The sequence below is a fragment of the Polyodon spathula genome, chromosome 5 (genome assembly GCF_017654505.1).
Source record: "Polyodon spathula isolate WHYD16114869_AA chromosome 5, ASM1765450v1, whole genome shotgun sequence".
In the NCBI taxonomy this organism is placed as follows: Eukaryota; Metazoa; Chordata; class Actinopteri; order Acipenseriformes; family Polyodontidae; genus Polyodon; species Polyodon spathula.
Window position 1 is genome coordinate 42,330,250 of NC_054538.1, and position 16,460 is coordinate 42,346,709.

Sequence of the window (16,460 nt, forward strand, 5' to 3'; positions counted from 1 at the left end):
TAAAGGAAAACTGTTGTACAATTTTTTACTTTTGTCCGAGACATGTTCTAGAGATCATACTGAGAGAAAAAAAAATCGGTATATATATATATATAATATATATATATATATATATATATATATATATATATATGACACACACACACACACACTCACACACACACACAGTGGCTTGCAAAAGTATTCAGACCCCTGACCAATTTTCTCATATTACTGAATTACAAATGGTACATTGAAATTATGTTCTGTTCGATATTTTATTTTTAAACACTGAAACTCAGAATCAATTATTGTAAGGTGATATTGGTTTTATGTTGGGAAATATTTTTAAGAAAAATAAAAAACTGAAATATCTTGCTTGCATAAGTATTCAACCCCCCACACATTAATATTTGGTAGAGCCACCTTTCGCTGCAATAACAGATTTAAGTCTTTTGGGGTAAGTATGTACCAGCTTTGCACTCAGTGTCGGAGTGATTTTGGCCCATTCTTCTTGGCAGATTTACTCCAGGTTGTTCAGGTTGGTTGGACGACGCTTGTGGACCGCAATTTTCAAATAGTGCCACAGATTCTCAATGGGATTGAGATCAGGACTTTGACTGGGCCATTGTAGGACATTCACCTTTTTGTTCTTGAGTCACTCCAATGTTGCTTTGGCCTTGTGCTTGGGATCATTGTCCTGCTGAAAGGTGAATTTCCTCCCAAGCTTCAGTTTTTTAGTGGACTGAAGCAGATTCTCTTGCAGTATTTTCCTGTATTTTGCTCCATCCATTCTTCCTTCAATTGTAACAAGATGCCCAGTCCCTGCTGATGAGAAGCATCCCCACAGCATGATGCTGCCACCACCATACTTCACTGTAGGGATGGTGTGTCTTGAGGCATGGGCAATGTTAGGTTTGCGCCACACATAGTTACTTTTTGAGTAACGGCTTCTTTCTTGCCACCCTCCCATACAGGCCAGTGTTATGCAGAGCTCATGATATGGTTGACTGGTGCACCATTACTCCACTTCCAGCCACTGAACGCTGTAGCTCCTTCAAAGTGATTGTTGGCCTCTCTGTGGCTTCTCTCACAAGTCTCCTTCTTGTTTGAGCGCTGAGTTTTGAGGGACAGCCTTTTCTTGGCAGTGCCTGGGTGGTATGATGCAGCTTCCACTTCCTGATTATTGATCCAACTGTGCTCACTGGGATATCCAAACACTTGGATATTATTTTGTACCCGTTCCCTAATCTATGCATTTGTATTACTTTATCTCTAACTTCTATAGAATGCTCTTTGGTCTTCATTTTCCTTCAGATTCTCAGTCTTACCATTGATCCTTCAACAGTGGGGTTTTTATCCAGAAAATGCAACAGCAACTTTAATGGTTCACTGGTGGAGGCCAATAGTAAGGTAATTGTGTCCTTATTAGGGCAATTTCTTTCATCGGTGCAAACTGGGAGCTTCCACAGCCCAGGGGTTGAATACTTATGTAAGCAAGATATTTCAGTTTTTTTATTTTTCTTAAAAATATTTCCCAACATAAAACCAATGTCACCTTGCAATAATTGATTCTAAGTTTCAGTGTTTAAAAATAAAATATCAAACAGAACAAAATTTCAATGTACCATTTGTAATTTGGTAATATGAGAGAATTGGTAAGGGGTCTGAACACTTTTACAAGCCAAGCCACTGTGTATGTGTGTCCCATGTGTGTGTGTGTGTGTGTGCGTGTGTATATATATATATATATATATATATATATATATATATATATATATATATATAGACATATATATATAATCTGGGTAGCCCTTTCATTGAGATTAAAACCTATTTTACAAGTGAGGAGTGAGACTTAGACCTATATACTGCATCACCATGGTCAATTTGTGGCAAAAACAAACAAGCAATAAGCCTCTTTTTTTGTTTCCATAATAACATATATAATATGTTCATGTCATAGTGACATTTATAGTGTATTCCCATGCCCAAAAGACGAGTGTGAAAACATGCACTCACCTCTGGCCAGCACACTGCCTTCCTTCTTTTCCTTTAATACGTTCCTATTAGCATATGGTAATGCATCGGTAATTAGAAACATGTGATGCAAATGTATTCTAGGTGGACATTCAATATGCACATAGCAGAATCAAATTTGAAATGGGCAAAAGCCCTAATTCATCTGAATATACCAATATCTGTGTAATAATTGTGATGCGCTAGTTCCAAAAACTGTGCACCACTAGTTCCAATAACTGCGCACCGCTGGCTCAAATAGTGTCAGTAACAGTCCACTCTGGAGTTGGGTACAATAGTACAAAAGTACAATAATACAGAACCCCCCCCCCCCATCTGCGCACACTGGACGGGCGGATCAGTTATGTGTTTTATCACTGCTCATTGCGCACAATGGACGGGCGGACTCACTTATGTGGTTTTATCACTGCAAATGTATAGTATTATTCAAACTGGGGGTCCAACATATCACAAGTGTTTTGATGTAAAACCACTGGGGGTCACCACAAAAGCTTCTTTACATGATAAAAAACACTTTATATAATATATATAATATATTATATCGTTAATCAGCGTAAAAATACTTATACAAAATAAATAAATAAAATAAAATAAGATTGCAGAAGCGAGAGAATATCACTTTAAAAACTTACGTAAGCCAAGCTATACAAGTGTGTTTTTAAACAAGATTTAAAAGCATCGACAGAAGGAACTTCCATTATAGTACTAGGCAAGTCGTTCCATAATTTCAGTGCAATGTAGTTGAAGCATCTACCACTTTAGTTTTGTTTCTGAATACTTGGTATGGAAAGTAGCCTGGCATCCTGTGATTGAAGTGGACGATTAGGAACATATGGCTTTAAAAGATCCTTTAAATAGGGTGGAGCTAAGCCATTTAGAGCCTTACAGGTTAATAATGGCACCTTAAAAATCTATCCTAAATCGAACAGGGAGCCAATGCAAGGATGCCAGCATTCTGTACAAGTTGCAGCCAAGATATAACGCTGTTACTAATACTGGCAAAAAGGCTGTTACAATAATCAATCCTTGAAGATATAAAAGCATGCATCAATCTCTCTGCATTCCGCTTGTAAAGCATACCTCTCAGCCTAGCTATGTTTCTTAAATGAAAAAAGGGAATTTTTGTAACATTTTTAATGTGTGATTCAAAGGAGAGGTCTGGATCAAAAATGACACCTAGGTTTTTTTTTTACCTCTGCTCTACAATCTGTACAGAAACCGTCAAGTAGAAAATCAGATGAATCTATGTTCTTGTATTGCTTCTGAGGTCTCATTATCATCAATTCTGTTTTCTCTCAGTTTAGCATTAAAAAGTTTTTAAACATCCAATGTTTCACATCACCCTGTTTGAGAGACAAATAAAGCTGAGTGTCATCAGCATAGCAATGAAAATGAACTCTGTGTCTACGAATGATATTTCCCAAAGGTAACATATATAGAGAGAACAGGATTGGGCCATGAAATGAACCCTGAGGAACCCCACACGCAACCTTTGACATAAAAGAGGTCTCCTCCTCAACTTTAACAAACTGAAACCTATTAGAGAGATAGGATCTCAACCAGGACAAGACAGTACCTGACAATCCCACTAAATGTTCAAGTCGATTAATTAAGACAGAATGATCAATAGTGTCGAAAGCAGCACTTAGATCCAGTAGAACAAGTACTGAATGTGAGTCCATGTCAGAGGTCAACAACATAAAATTTACAACTCGAATCAGTGCCGTCTCGGTACTATGATAAGGCCTGAAACCTGACTGAAATTTCTCAGAAATATTCTGTGCAGCAAAAAATCTATCTAATTGTGAAGCCACTACTCTTTCTAACACTTTGGACAAAAAAATATACATATACAGTTATATGTGTTCTTCACTGCTCCACAGGCATATCAGCATCCAATGTTTACCATCAAAGTATGGAAATGAAGAAGCTACATGAATCTATATGTCCAGTCTGCTGGATGTCTATGTACAGAGATTGTTCATTTATTGAGAAATCATTATAGGCTACAATTAACGTTTTAGGAGTGTATTTAGAATTAAATATTATTCTTACAAAAAAAATGGCATAATGAAAAAAATCCATTCTGGCGACACTCAAAACCTTACAAACTGGGCTTAATCATGATGTTCAAATGGATGAGTAGATGAATAACATAACGCATTTCTGTGTATTGTATATATAAAAATGCTTGATTGATGTTTACTTTGCAGGTGAATGACCTTGTTACATTTACAAATCAGAGAGTGTGCTACCACAGTAGACTTTGTCACAGCACGACTTATATATAAAAAAAAAAAAAAAAAAAATCATTCAGAAAAAAAGACAGTATCCAAAGCTTTTTTTTAATTTTATTTCAAAAACATACAGCTATGTCGGATCAGCTGGCCTTTAAAGAAACCTATATAGCATTTCCTCGTGTATTTCCAATTGTGGATTTGAATGGTCCATATGTATGTGTGCACAATATATTCTATGGTCTCGTCTGCTGTCACATACTGTGGCAACACCAATGATAGCAGCTTGTCGCAATACTAATGGTGACTGTGCATCATTCTGCATTCTTGCTTGGCTGTTGTGTGCAGTTGCTATATTGGTAATGAATGTGCAGACGGTTTTGTGAGGCACAAACAAATTTGTGAATTGCTCAAAAAACTGCTATATTCCAATGTGTCGCAGCTGCTTTGTGCCATTTTGGAATATCTCTCATTTTGTGCCAAAGCACTATTTTTTTGCGAGGCACAAATTTAGTGAGGGGATTGCGCGAAGATCAAAGATCGGGCCCTGTGTCTTCCGTGGGCACGAAATACTATCGTATTTATTCAAACAGTCCATTGTCCAAATTATTTTAACAGTGTTTGTATGCATTAAGCCAGACTAAACATGAAACTGTATTTTAGTGTGGACGCTTTGAGCTGCATTCATTAAAATGTTCTTGAGATCGGTTATGCAGTGTGGACAGGGCCTTAGTGATCTTTCTTCCAAAGGTGGATTACACCCAATGGGCTTTAATGTCAAGATCAGATGAACAAGAGTAATCAATTTAATATCCCCCCCCCCCCTTTTTTTATACATTCTTTAAGCATTTTCTAACAAAGACAGGTTCATAAAATTAAGCATCATAGGAATTATGATTGCATTTATAAAAATAGCTGTTTGGTTATTTAAAGCTCCAACTATCACCATTTTGTTTTTCAATGTCAGTTAATAGTGTTTAAAGCAAGGAGATATTATTTGGGTCAGCTATGCAAATAGTGGTTACTGTTAACTGCTACGTAAATTAAATTCTGTAAAATTCTTGTCAGTTGGGGATTGATGTTCCACTGACTACAGAGGCGGGACGTTACATTCTAAAGGGAACGTACTACTGTGTTCGGGGTTGGTCCAAAGGGAAATAGGCGGAGCATATGGCAGAGGGAGAGACAACAATTGAGTAGCAGGTTTTTTGAAAACTTTCACTAATATTTCTTTTCTCTTTTTTTTTGTTTATGTCCGGGTACACCGGGAAGACGAATAAGGACGAGTTTTCACTACCTGTTTTGGATTTTTACTCCAGCACTCCCTCCCTCACGCCGTTTTGTTTTCTTTTGTTATTTATCTTTTTTTTGTTGTGTATAGAAAATAATAATAAATCAATTTATTTCTGTACACATAAATTACTGTCTGGACATTCCATTTAATACACTCTCGCCTCACACCCATATGTATGGAATGAGACGTAGGCTTCGCTACAATGCAATCTTCACTTCATCAGTAACGGTCCCTGTGTGATATTCCCATACATCAGCATTTTAAAGTGCATTATGTACACATTGTATTTCAGGCACCTGATGAATGTTTTTTTTTTTTTTTTTTTTTTTTTTTTTTATGAAACCGCTGCTACCCTCAAATATGTAATACATTGCTATAATCAAATCTAATTTCTGGAAAATACCTGTGGGAGCAACAAACAAAAAAGTGTCTTGTATAAAGAAAAAAAGCGATAAATAACAGAGAAAGGGGCAGTTTGTTATAATCAGCTTGGCATTAAATTACGACATTAAAATGATGTGGCCCTTATTAACCAGCCCTGGCAATATATATGATCTTTAGAGTAATGGTTTGCTTGCATTTCATAAGATATAGGTCAAAAGAAAAAGAAAAAGAAATTAAACAGATATATCACAAAGGACCTCTGAAACATGAAACATTGAAAAGTGCTGAAGAAATCCATTTTGCTGGAGCTAATAAAGAAATTAATATAAATGCACTGATTGGCTGGGAATGTATTAGGTGGTGAACAGTTTAATCATGTAATTGACTTTAGAAAATGTGCTTGAAAATGTAACGCTTATTTCAGGTCTTAAATTTATTACATTAACAAAAAAAAAAAAAAAAAAAAAAAAACATTTACTGTTGTTGTTTTTTTTTTTTTTTTTTTTTTTTTGCTTTTTTGTAGCAGGAAACAAATACATAAACTCAAACATTATCTGTTCACCTGTTGTCTTGCACTTACATTGACCTGAATTTTGGTGACAGGTAATATCTCCATTGGGTATCCCTGAGGTATTACAGTTACAAGGACTGCAGCCATCAGAGTCCAAGTGTCGTAGATTATAGAATCCATGCTGGCACTGATTGCACTGTCTGCCAGACACATGCCTCTTACATTTACACTGCCCTCCAATCTAAAAGAGATAGGGAATGCCATGTGATTTGGATTAAATCATTACCTACTTTACTATGAACATTTCAGAGCTGATACAATTGTAAAGAAAAGTGTCAGAAAAAAAAAAAAAAAAAAAAACACTCAAGGAATGCAAATAAAAGATATGTTGAGAAAACATATAATTAGGTGACAGAAAATGTCTTCCCACTAAAACAGAAACAGCTGTTAAGCCTGGTCTTATTATAACAAGGAACACAGACAGTGCATAGACCAAAGTAAATGAAGAGAAATGCAATTTGTACACAAAAGATAGCTTCTTAAATAGGAAAACATGGTATAGCAGAAACAGGATCAGAAATTATTATGTGGCGATAATGTAAAAGGAAGAATAATGATTAAAGAAAATAGAGAATCTGGGTAAGCAAACAATGTTTATCTAATATTTCATCTGACTGGTCATAGAATTGATTTTCAACTTCCCTTCCTATTTATCCATGGAATTGAATCTGTATTTGTACCATTGATTTCACAGTAGTCATTGAAAGGACGTGCACACTTGGAAACCAGATTCTTAAAGAGAATTTTAGATACTGACAACCCCTTTGTTTCTGTTAGTAAATTAATTAAATATCATCTAAATCACCAAGCTGCAATTAATATGTCGTGGATAGATTTCCTTGTTCTAGAAACATTCATCAATGTCGAAGTGTGTTTATAATATATGATATGGGGAGTAATGCAAACAATTTATCAGTAAGAAAACACAATTGTTTTGAAAAGCAAGGCTGAAGGAAATCATTGGTAAATGTAATATGCTATAAGCAAATTGGAAGCATGTTATTTTAAGTTTCATTAATTTAATTACTTTGCTACTACTTAGTAATTACATTGTACTTTATAAAGATACATTCCACCTTATTCATACAGACCTCTAAACCTAACACAAATTCATCACGGACAGGGACAGTGTTATCATGACACAGGGCAGATGATAGGAATAATGGTTGAATTTATAATTAATGAATGGTTACTTCATGTGAATTGAACATAGTTAGAATTGTGTTAGGGAACCATTTTACTTTGTAATAACATTGATAATAATGAATATTAAAATAAAGCAATACCAACAAATTAGCACTTTCCTTTTTTTTTCTCTGTGTTTAGTTCTAAACACATACCAATTAATGTCACCGCCAGGCCTAGCTTTACCAATTTGCTTGTGTTCCAGAAAAATTAGGGCAGCCATCAATGATACCAGCTTCATAATAGTCACAGGGTTGCACACATTGATTGCAGAAGGAACAACATCCAATTGTCGGAAAAGAAATACATGCACAATTCAGTTTCTCCTTTCAATTGAAAAAGTATAATGTTAACTGTTTAAGATTCAATCACAAAATGAGTATATTTCGAAATTAAAAGTGGTATTCCTTAGCGGTCTGGAAGAACTTTGCAATATTCAAGATGTCCATTTTAATGCCCCTTTTCATTTGTACCTTCCACTTTAACTGATGCTGACCATACGAAACAACAAATCTGTTACAGATTTTGTTTTAATTCATGAAATTCTGAATTTGTGGGCTATGTTACTGCAATATTGAGTCATTATCATTTTTCTCTAAACCTGCCTTTACCAGGCTTTGAGCTGCTTTGAGTTTATTTGGATAATCTGACGTTCTGGGACTGAACAGCCTTCCCCATTCCATTCTAAGCCAATACATAATATTATTATTTTAATATTTGTGTTGTTTTATTATTAGTCATGCAAGTTTCAGTATACACAGGGTGCACATTATAATTTGAAGTCATGGTAAATCCCATTTTTTTCAATAAAGAAGACATTACTTGTAGTGTTATGCTGGCAGTTGACACATACTCCACCCCCTCTGAAATGTTTGCTGGTAAACAGGCCCAGAGAGATGTTAGAATGGCAACTGGTGGCATGTATGGCAAGCCAAATTATCATTTAGAGATATCTCAAATTGCATTTTAAGATATCTTGAAATATTTAAAGATATCTGTAAAACATTTTGAGATATTTCAAATTGAATTCCAGATATCTTTAATTGTGCAGTTTTTAAGATATCTAAAATTAATTTAAATATATATATTTAAATCAATTTGAGACATCAAAAAATGAAATAAAGATATCTCAAATTGATTTACAGATATCTTTAAATACTATGGAAACAATATGGATTGTGCTAGCATGGCAGGCCAAACTGTCATTTACAGATATCTTACAATGACGTTAAAGATATCTGTAAATTACTTCCTGGTCATTTAAAGATATATTTAAATCATTTGAAGATATCTTCAAATAACTTCCTGTTCATTTAGAGATATCTCGAAATCATTCAGCGATATCTGTAAATAACTTCCTGTGGATTTGAAGATATCTTCAAATGATTTAGAGATATCTCTAAATGAACAGTTATTTGAAGATATCTTAAAATGTTTTTTAGAGATATCTCTAAATGAACAGTTATTTGAAGATATCTTAAAATGTTTTAGATTAATTAGATATTTAGATAACTAATAAGTACAGATATCTTTAAAACCATCATTTTAAGATATCTGTAAATGGCAGTTTGGCGCACCATGCTAGCCAAAGTAACATATTATTTAAAGATATCTCTAAATCACTTTGTGCCTGTGGATACCCTAATGGTAGCATATATAATGAAAACAACAAGCGACCTAGAATGGAGCCAAGTGAATCACCACCGACAACTTACAATAATGCCGATTTTACATCATCAATAGAGACAAACTGAAACCTATAAGAAATAAGATTTGAACTAGGACAGGGCAAGGCCAGACAGTCCTACTTTGCTTTCAAGACGATTCAGTAGGATGGAATAGTCCATAGTATCAAAGGCAGCACTTACAGTGTCATTCAGTTTTTATTTTTAATTAATTTTCTACACATTTCTAGATTATTTTTTTAACTCAGTTGTGCGGTAGAATGTGTAGATAAATGAAAAAAAACTATTTTAATGCATTTTAATTCCAGGTTATAAGGCAACACAAGGCGAACATTTTAAAAGGGGGTGTAGACTTCATATAGGCACTATAGATCTAGAAGAATTAAAATGAAATAAATAAATTAAAATAGAATGCGCGAGAAGAGCTTATCAGCATATCATTCAGAACTCTGACAAGGGCCGTCTTGGTGTTATGTGCAGCACAAAAAACAGACTGAAACTTCTCAGATATACCATTAATAGTTAGAAATTTTTGTAATTGAATTGCAACAACTCTAGAACCTTATCTAAGAATGGTAGGTTGGAGATTGGCCTATAGTTATTGAGGACTTTAGGGTCCAAATTGTGTTTCTTAAGCATAGGCTTTACCACAGATAGCTTAAGTGCTGAGGGAACTATACCGGAAGAAAGTGAACCATTTATACAATTTTAAGTGTGGGTACTAATAACACCAAGAACATCTTTTAATAGATTTGTAGGAATAGGATCAAGAGAGCATGTAGTAGCTCTCGTATGTTGAAATAGCTCTGTCAGTTCCTGCAAGGTAATCAAAGAAAAAGCCCCCATAGTAGTTAATAGGTGTAGTTGGTAAAATTGCATTGGAGTCCTCCTTAATAGAAGGTGACTGTGAAATCTAATTTCTGATGTCTAGTATTTTATTTTTAAAAAAATGTAAGAAGTCATTGCAGCTGTGAGAGGAGCCAACGTCAAGGGTAGGACTAGTAGGGGAAGGATTAATTAATTTATCTAGGATAACAAAAATAAATCTAGGATTATTTTTATTTGTTTCAATTAAATGAGAATAATATGATGATATAGCCAATGGCAGAGCCTTCCTATATTTAACCGGGTGGCCCTTCCATGCAATGTAATGAATATGCAGCTTAGATTCCCGCCATCTCTGTTCTAGTTTACAACCCTCGTATTTCATCTTACGAGTTGTATCATTAAACTACTGTGAGCTTTTTCTAAAAGTCACTCTCCCAGTTTTGGTTGGCGCTACAGTATCTAAGATACCAGTCAAGGTGGTGCTGCAGGGATTAACCAGCTCACCTATTGATAAGGACTCAGAGTGGTAATGCACTCAATACATCAGATAACTTAACAGCAAGTAAGATCTAGGGTTATGATGTTCATAACAGCTAAACCACGAGAAATGACCAGATCTAAAGTATGGCCATGATTATGCGTAGGACCTTTGACATGCATGCTATAATCTAAGGAATCCAGTAGACTCAAAAAAGGAGTTAGAATCAGAATCAGTGTAAACATTAAGGTTAAAATGACCCAATAAAATAATCTTATCCTATTTGACTGTCAATTTAGACATCAGATCACCAAATTCAGTCAGAAATAGCGAGTTTAACTTAGGTGGTCGATAAATAATTACAATATGAACAGGTCAAGGTTAAAACTTCAAAAGATAAATAACCTTCAACAATTTCCTGTATGATTCAAAGTTCACTATGGAAAACAGTAGCCAGTCCACCGCACCACCCAGTGGAAAAAAAGAAAAGTTAGGTGGAGAAGCCTCAATCAGGGAAACATTGTCATTCGGTCCAAGTCAAGTTTTGTTAAAGAGAGAATATCAATGTTTTAATCCTGAATAAAATCAATAATTAACTGAGCATTATTAGACAAAGACCTGAAATTAAACAAACTTAGGCATAAATTGATCCACTCAAGAGCATGTGATTGAGCAGGGATAATAGGAATTTGACGAAGGTTTCTGTAGCACACGCCTCTGTGGTAACGGGAATGGCAGGATACTTTAACCTGAATTATACATGCATCTTTAGCTTCCCTCCCCTCCCCAGTTCCTATTTTAAATACCTTGCTAGGTGATGCTCGATGTTATCAGCTAGCCTGCTTGCCCCTGATCTATTTAGGTGCAGTCCATCTTTCTGATAATATCTATTTCTTTTCCAAAAGCAATCCCAGTTGTTTATAAATCCCAACCCTTCTTGCACACACCAACCAGCCAGCAAAGTATTTAAGGCCCTAATTCTACTGAATACTTCATCCCCATCCTCTACAGCAGGTAGTAGACCTGAGAGAATAATTCTGTATCCTAACTTTTTCAGCTGTCTTGTTAAAGATTTAAAATGCTCTTTCCGAATCTCAGATTTTCTGTCCCTTATGTAATTTGTACCAGCATGTACAATGACCACATACTATTTCAGTGGGAGCAGCACAAGGCCCAAGCTTGGCCACCTTTTGTTTTGTAGCTGTTTTTCCCCCACTGTATTTTGGTTTGTATTTTGATATTCATGTACACTGTTGTATCTAACCTTCCTCACTATGGCTACCATTGCTGGCACTCTAGTGGCAGCCATTAATCACTGAAACTGCCTGTGATTTATAATAAAACTTGGACATCTGAATGACGTTTCAACTTCAAACTCTCTCTGTCTCTGTCATCTCTGAGCGGATACCCACACAATAACAACACCCTTGTTATAAAGACATATACAAAATTATTCAGAATAGCAAGACTTGTCTTTTGGAATTTCTATACCGTATGACATGAGCTATAAATATTCTCATAAAACATATTTGAGTCAAAGAAGCCACTCTGTGTCAGAGTAAAAAAAAACAAACAAACAAAAAAAACACAGAGAATGTATGAAGACAGCAAGCTGAAAATTTGCTCTAACCTACATCTTTGTGAAAAATAAACCACAATCCAGGCTGGCATTGGACTGAGATTGCAGCACAAAGAGAGTAACTCAGGAGTTCAGTATTATAGACAACCACATGCTGTTTTTACATCTTCATTATTAACAGAAATAAATGCAAATACTTAGAAAAGCAGATGTCCAGCACTGGTTAGTAGCATAGTACACAAGCCACACATTATGTTTTTTTGTTAATTTGAATTATTTTTCCTATCAAGACACAACAGAGCTACAAAGTAACCCTATATTCCCACCAGAGTAAAACCTACCTATCATACTCTACCCTATTGAGCTTGAGCTTAGCAACAGCAAAGCAAGGCAGATCATAAACCAATATTTGATTTTAATTAACACAGAAATACCATACCATTTGACAGAACTTAATCAAACGAAATACAGTGCTGAATGATTGAAATTATGAAGAACAACTTTACAAAGTGGTAATTGATAATGGCCCGTACACAAACTATCCATCTTTTTTTAGAAGGTGTAAACTAAAGTACACAATAGTGGTACATAATATTGTTTTGTTTGTGACCATGCTTGTCTATTTGAGTTTATTGAACTGATTGGGTTATCACGTTTGCCTTGCATTGCTTAGACCTAAAATACAGCAAGGATTGTGGTTTATCTATATCTACCAGCTGAATCCCAAGAACTTATTACGCATTTATAGTGATATGACTCTGACTGAGCAACATTTAACAATGTTTAGTCTAGTAAATAAAGCACTGGGTTGCACTCAGGAGTGATTTTATTTATAAGAATGTGTCAGGATCACCAGACCTTACAATATCTATTATTTCATCAGAACTCAACTAAGTAAAATGAGAATGAATCTGATGGCAGAGGATATGAGACTGGCAATATTGTTTTTTTTTGTTTTGTTTTTTTTTAATTCATTAAATGTGTAAATCAGTATACAATGTTTAAATAAATTAAAATATTACAAATAATGTTCAACAATACGTATCGAACACACTGTATCAAATGCCCAAAAGAAAAAGAAAAAACAATGTAAGTACAAAGAAGAAAAAAAAAAAGCTGTCCGTCTATTCAGAGGGTATTTTAACGTTAAAAAAAAAAACAAAAAAACAAACAAATAGGAATTCAACTATTTTTGTTACAGTTATAGCTTGTCTGCTTGAATGTTTGATGTAAGGGGAATATAAACTGGGTGTTGACACATTTTTATTCTAATATGACAGCTAGATCCCTGCATAATGTATTGGTTTCAATAAATAACAGAAGCCACTTCTGAAGGCATTTGTTTAAAATAAATAAATAAGACAAAGGTGCATTTTGTGTGCATTCAGTGAATGTAGAGCACTACTCTTCATTGCACGGCCCCCGAGCTAGTGGTGTCTGCTGTAAACCCTAAGGGCGGCTCCCGGACTTATCCTACAAATGTTTTTACTACATTCACTTAAGTTATTTTTATGTTATGATTTCTGTTTATACTGTTTTGATGATGTTCACATTTAGATCACAGCAGTAAGAAATGAATAGTGTAAAACAGTGTGACGGAAATATAATGAGTTCTGGTTGGAAATCTCCCTCCCGACCTGTGAGGGCGTTAAATAGCGAAAGGGGAAGTCTTTGGACGGGCTGGCCTGACAGTTCATTTCCTGGGTCGGGAAGTCAGTCAGCCTGGAAGAAGATGAGACTCCGTTGCAGGAACGTATTGACCCGGAAGGTAAATGAGGTAGCAGCTGTCAGCAAGAGACACAGCTATCAGAATCGTAAATCTTTTCCTTCGCTTGGTTTGTATTAAGGAACTGAAGGACTGTGAGAGATGCAGAGAAAGCATTGTGAAAGTATTCATGAGTGTTTTTTTTGTCTTTCGTGTTATTAGTAATTGTCTTGTTTGTATCACTTGACGGCTAAACACGAATCCGGAGCTATTGCCAAGGGCCTGGACAAAACTGACACAGCACTACTGTCACGATTAACATTGTTAGCACTAATTGTACTGCACCACAAGCACTGAGAGTACTCACTTTGGACTTTCTGAACATGTGTGTCTAATTGTGTGTGTTAAAACGTACCATGCTTATTATTTACGGGTCTCCAACCCCGTTTTTCATTGCGCAATACACATTGGTGTGTATTGCAAAAGCTTTATTATTTACTGGCTGGTCATTGGATTTAAAAACAAATAAAGCAATCCATTTCACCCGTACTTTGTTGTCTGTTTGTTCTTTGGAATTACTGCACCAGCACAGCACTTGCTATACTCCTGCTACTAATTGTTACTTTGCCACAGACAGTAATCACTTAAAATGTAATAAAACACTGACGCATGCACATTTTTCAAAATGAGGTAAAAAAAAAGGCACTTCTATTACTACCATCAACCCATAGCAGTTTGTGGAGATTTTGTATGTATATTTTGTGGAGCAAGTTACTCAAAAATGTGCAGTTTTTTAATTTTGTTAGAATTAAAGAAAATCAGAACATAACAAAGAAACAGAAGAAAATTAAACAAATGAAAGAGATTCATTAAATATTGAGCAAGAGGGGGCTTCTTGGTGCTTAATGAAAGTTCTGTGGAGCAAGTTTTTTTTAATTTGTCAGAAAGCCTGTTCAGCTTTTAAACGCAACAATTTAGAGAGACATCTTACAACAGTGCATGCAGGATTTAGTCAAAAATACCCACCTGGCAGTAACCTTAGAAAAAATAAAATTGAGCAACTTGTTGCTTCCTTCAAAAGTCAACAGAAAATAATTAAAATCTAGTTTAGTTGTAGAGTTCTTGACAGAGGCATCTTGCATGGATTTTGGCACACTGTAAAAAAAGCCTTCACTGACACAGAGATTGTTAAAAAATGTTTTCGCGCTTCTGCAGAAATCTTGTACACCGATTTCAACAACAAGAGTACGATTTTAAAGCAAATTAAAGGATTACAACTGCCTGACACAACAGTAATGAGAAGGATGGAGAAAATAGGAAAAGACACCTGGCAACAGTTATTGGCAGATCTTTCAGAAGCGCCTTGTTTTAGTCTAGCTTTAGACAAATGTACAAATATAAGTGACCTCACAATTGTGTGTGTGGTTTCGTTTCCCCAAAGAAGAATTATTCTATGAGGACTTGTTGTTTCTAATACCCATGAAAACTCAGACGAAAGGTTCAGATGTTTTTTCTGCACTTCTCGGTTTTTTTTTTAATGAAACCTGGAGTGGAAGAAGCTAATATCTGTGTGTACAGGCTGTGCACCAAACATGAGGGGGAAAGAAAATGGATTGCTTGGTCTGAGGCTAAAGTGAGATGGCATTCCAAAATTCATTACGTTTTACTGCATAATTCACCAGGAAGCACTCGTAAGCAAATAGAAAAATGGTGAAATGCAAGCAGTCATACAGCTGGTTGTAAAGGTGTTCAATTTCATTGTTTCAAAAGCATGGAATCACAGGCAATTTCGTTTTTTTGTTTCAGGGTACGAAACAGAGTATGGCGACTCTGTGATGCACAATGAAGTGAGATGCTTGCTCGTGGCAGGGTTCTTGAAAGATTTCTGGGTCTTCTCCCTCTGATTGGAAGAATTAGAAGATCCAGGCTGGATAATAAAGCTGTCATTTCTGACTGACATCACAAGCCACTTTAATGCACTAAACCTCTAATTACAGGGAAAACAGAAACTTCGAGTGACATGTTACGTGTTGTTACAACATTCCAGTGCAAGATCACTAAGTTGTTCATTCCTGATTTGTGCAGTAATTGCTTTGTTCACTTTCCAAAACTTAAGTCAGTCACTTCAGACATTCCAGATCTTTTGAATCATTAACAGCACATGTCATTTGTAATTATGACAGGAATTTGAGTCTAGACTTAAAGATGTCACTGTGTACAAGAAGATTTTTAATTTAATTGAGAACCCTTTCAATGCATCAGTGTCACCTCTGTCACTGGTCCTAACAGACCTTGAAGCAGATCCAGCAAAAGTGGAGAGTGAAACAGTGGAACTTCAGATGGATGACATCATGAAGTCTGAGCTCAAAGCAGATGTATATCATTTCTGGTACATGGTCCTTGATTTACGATACCCAACTCTGAAACAATGTGTGCAAAAAGTGCTGTCATTTTTATTATCATTATCATTTTTATCATTTTTTTTTTTTCTGCAG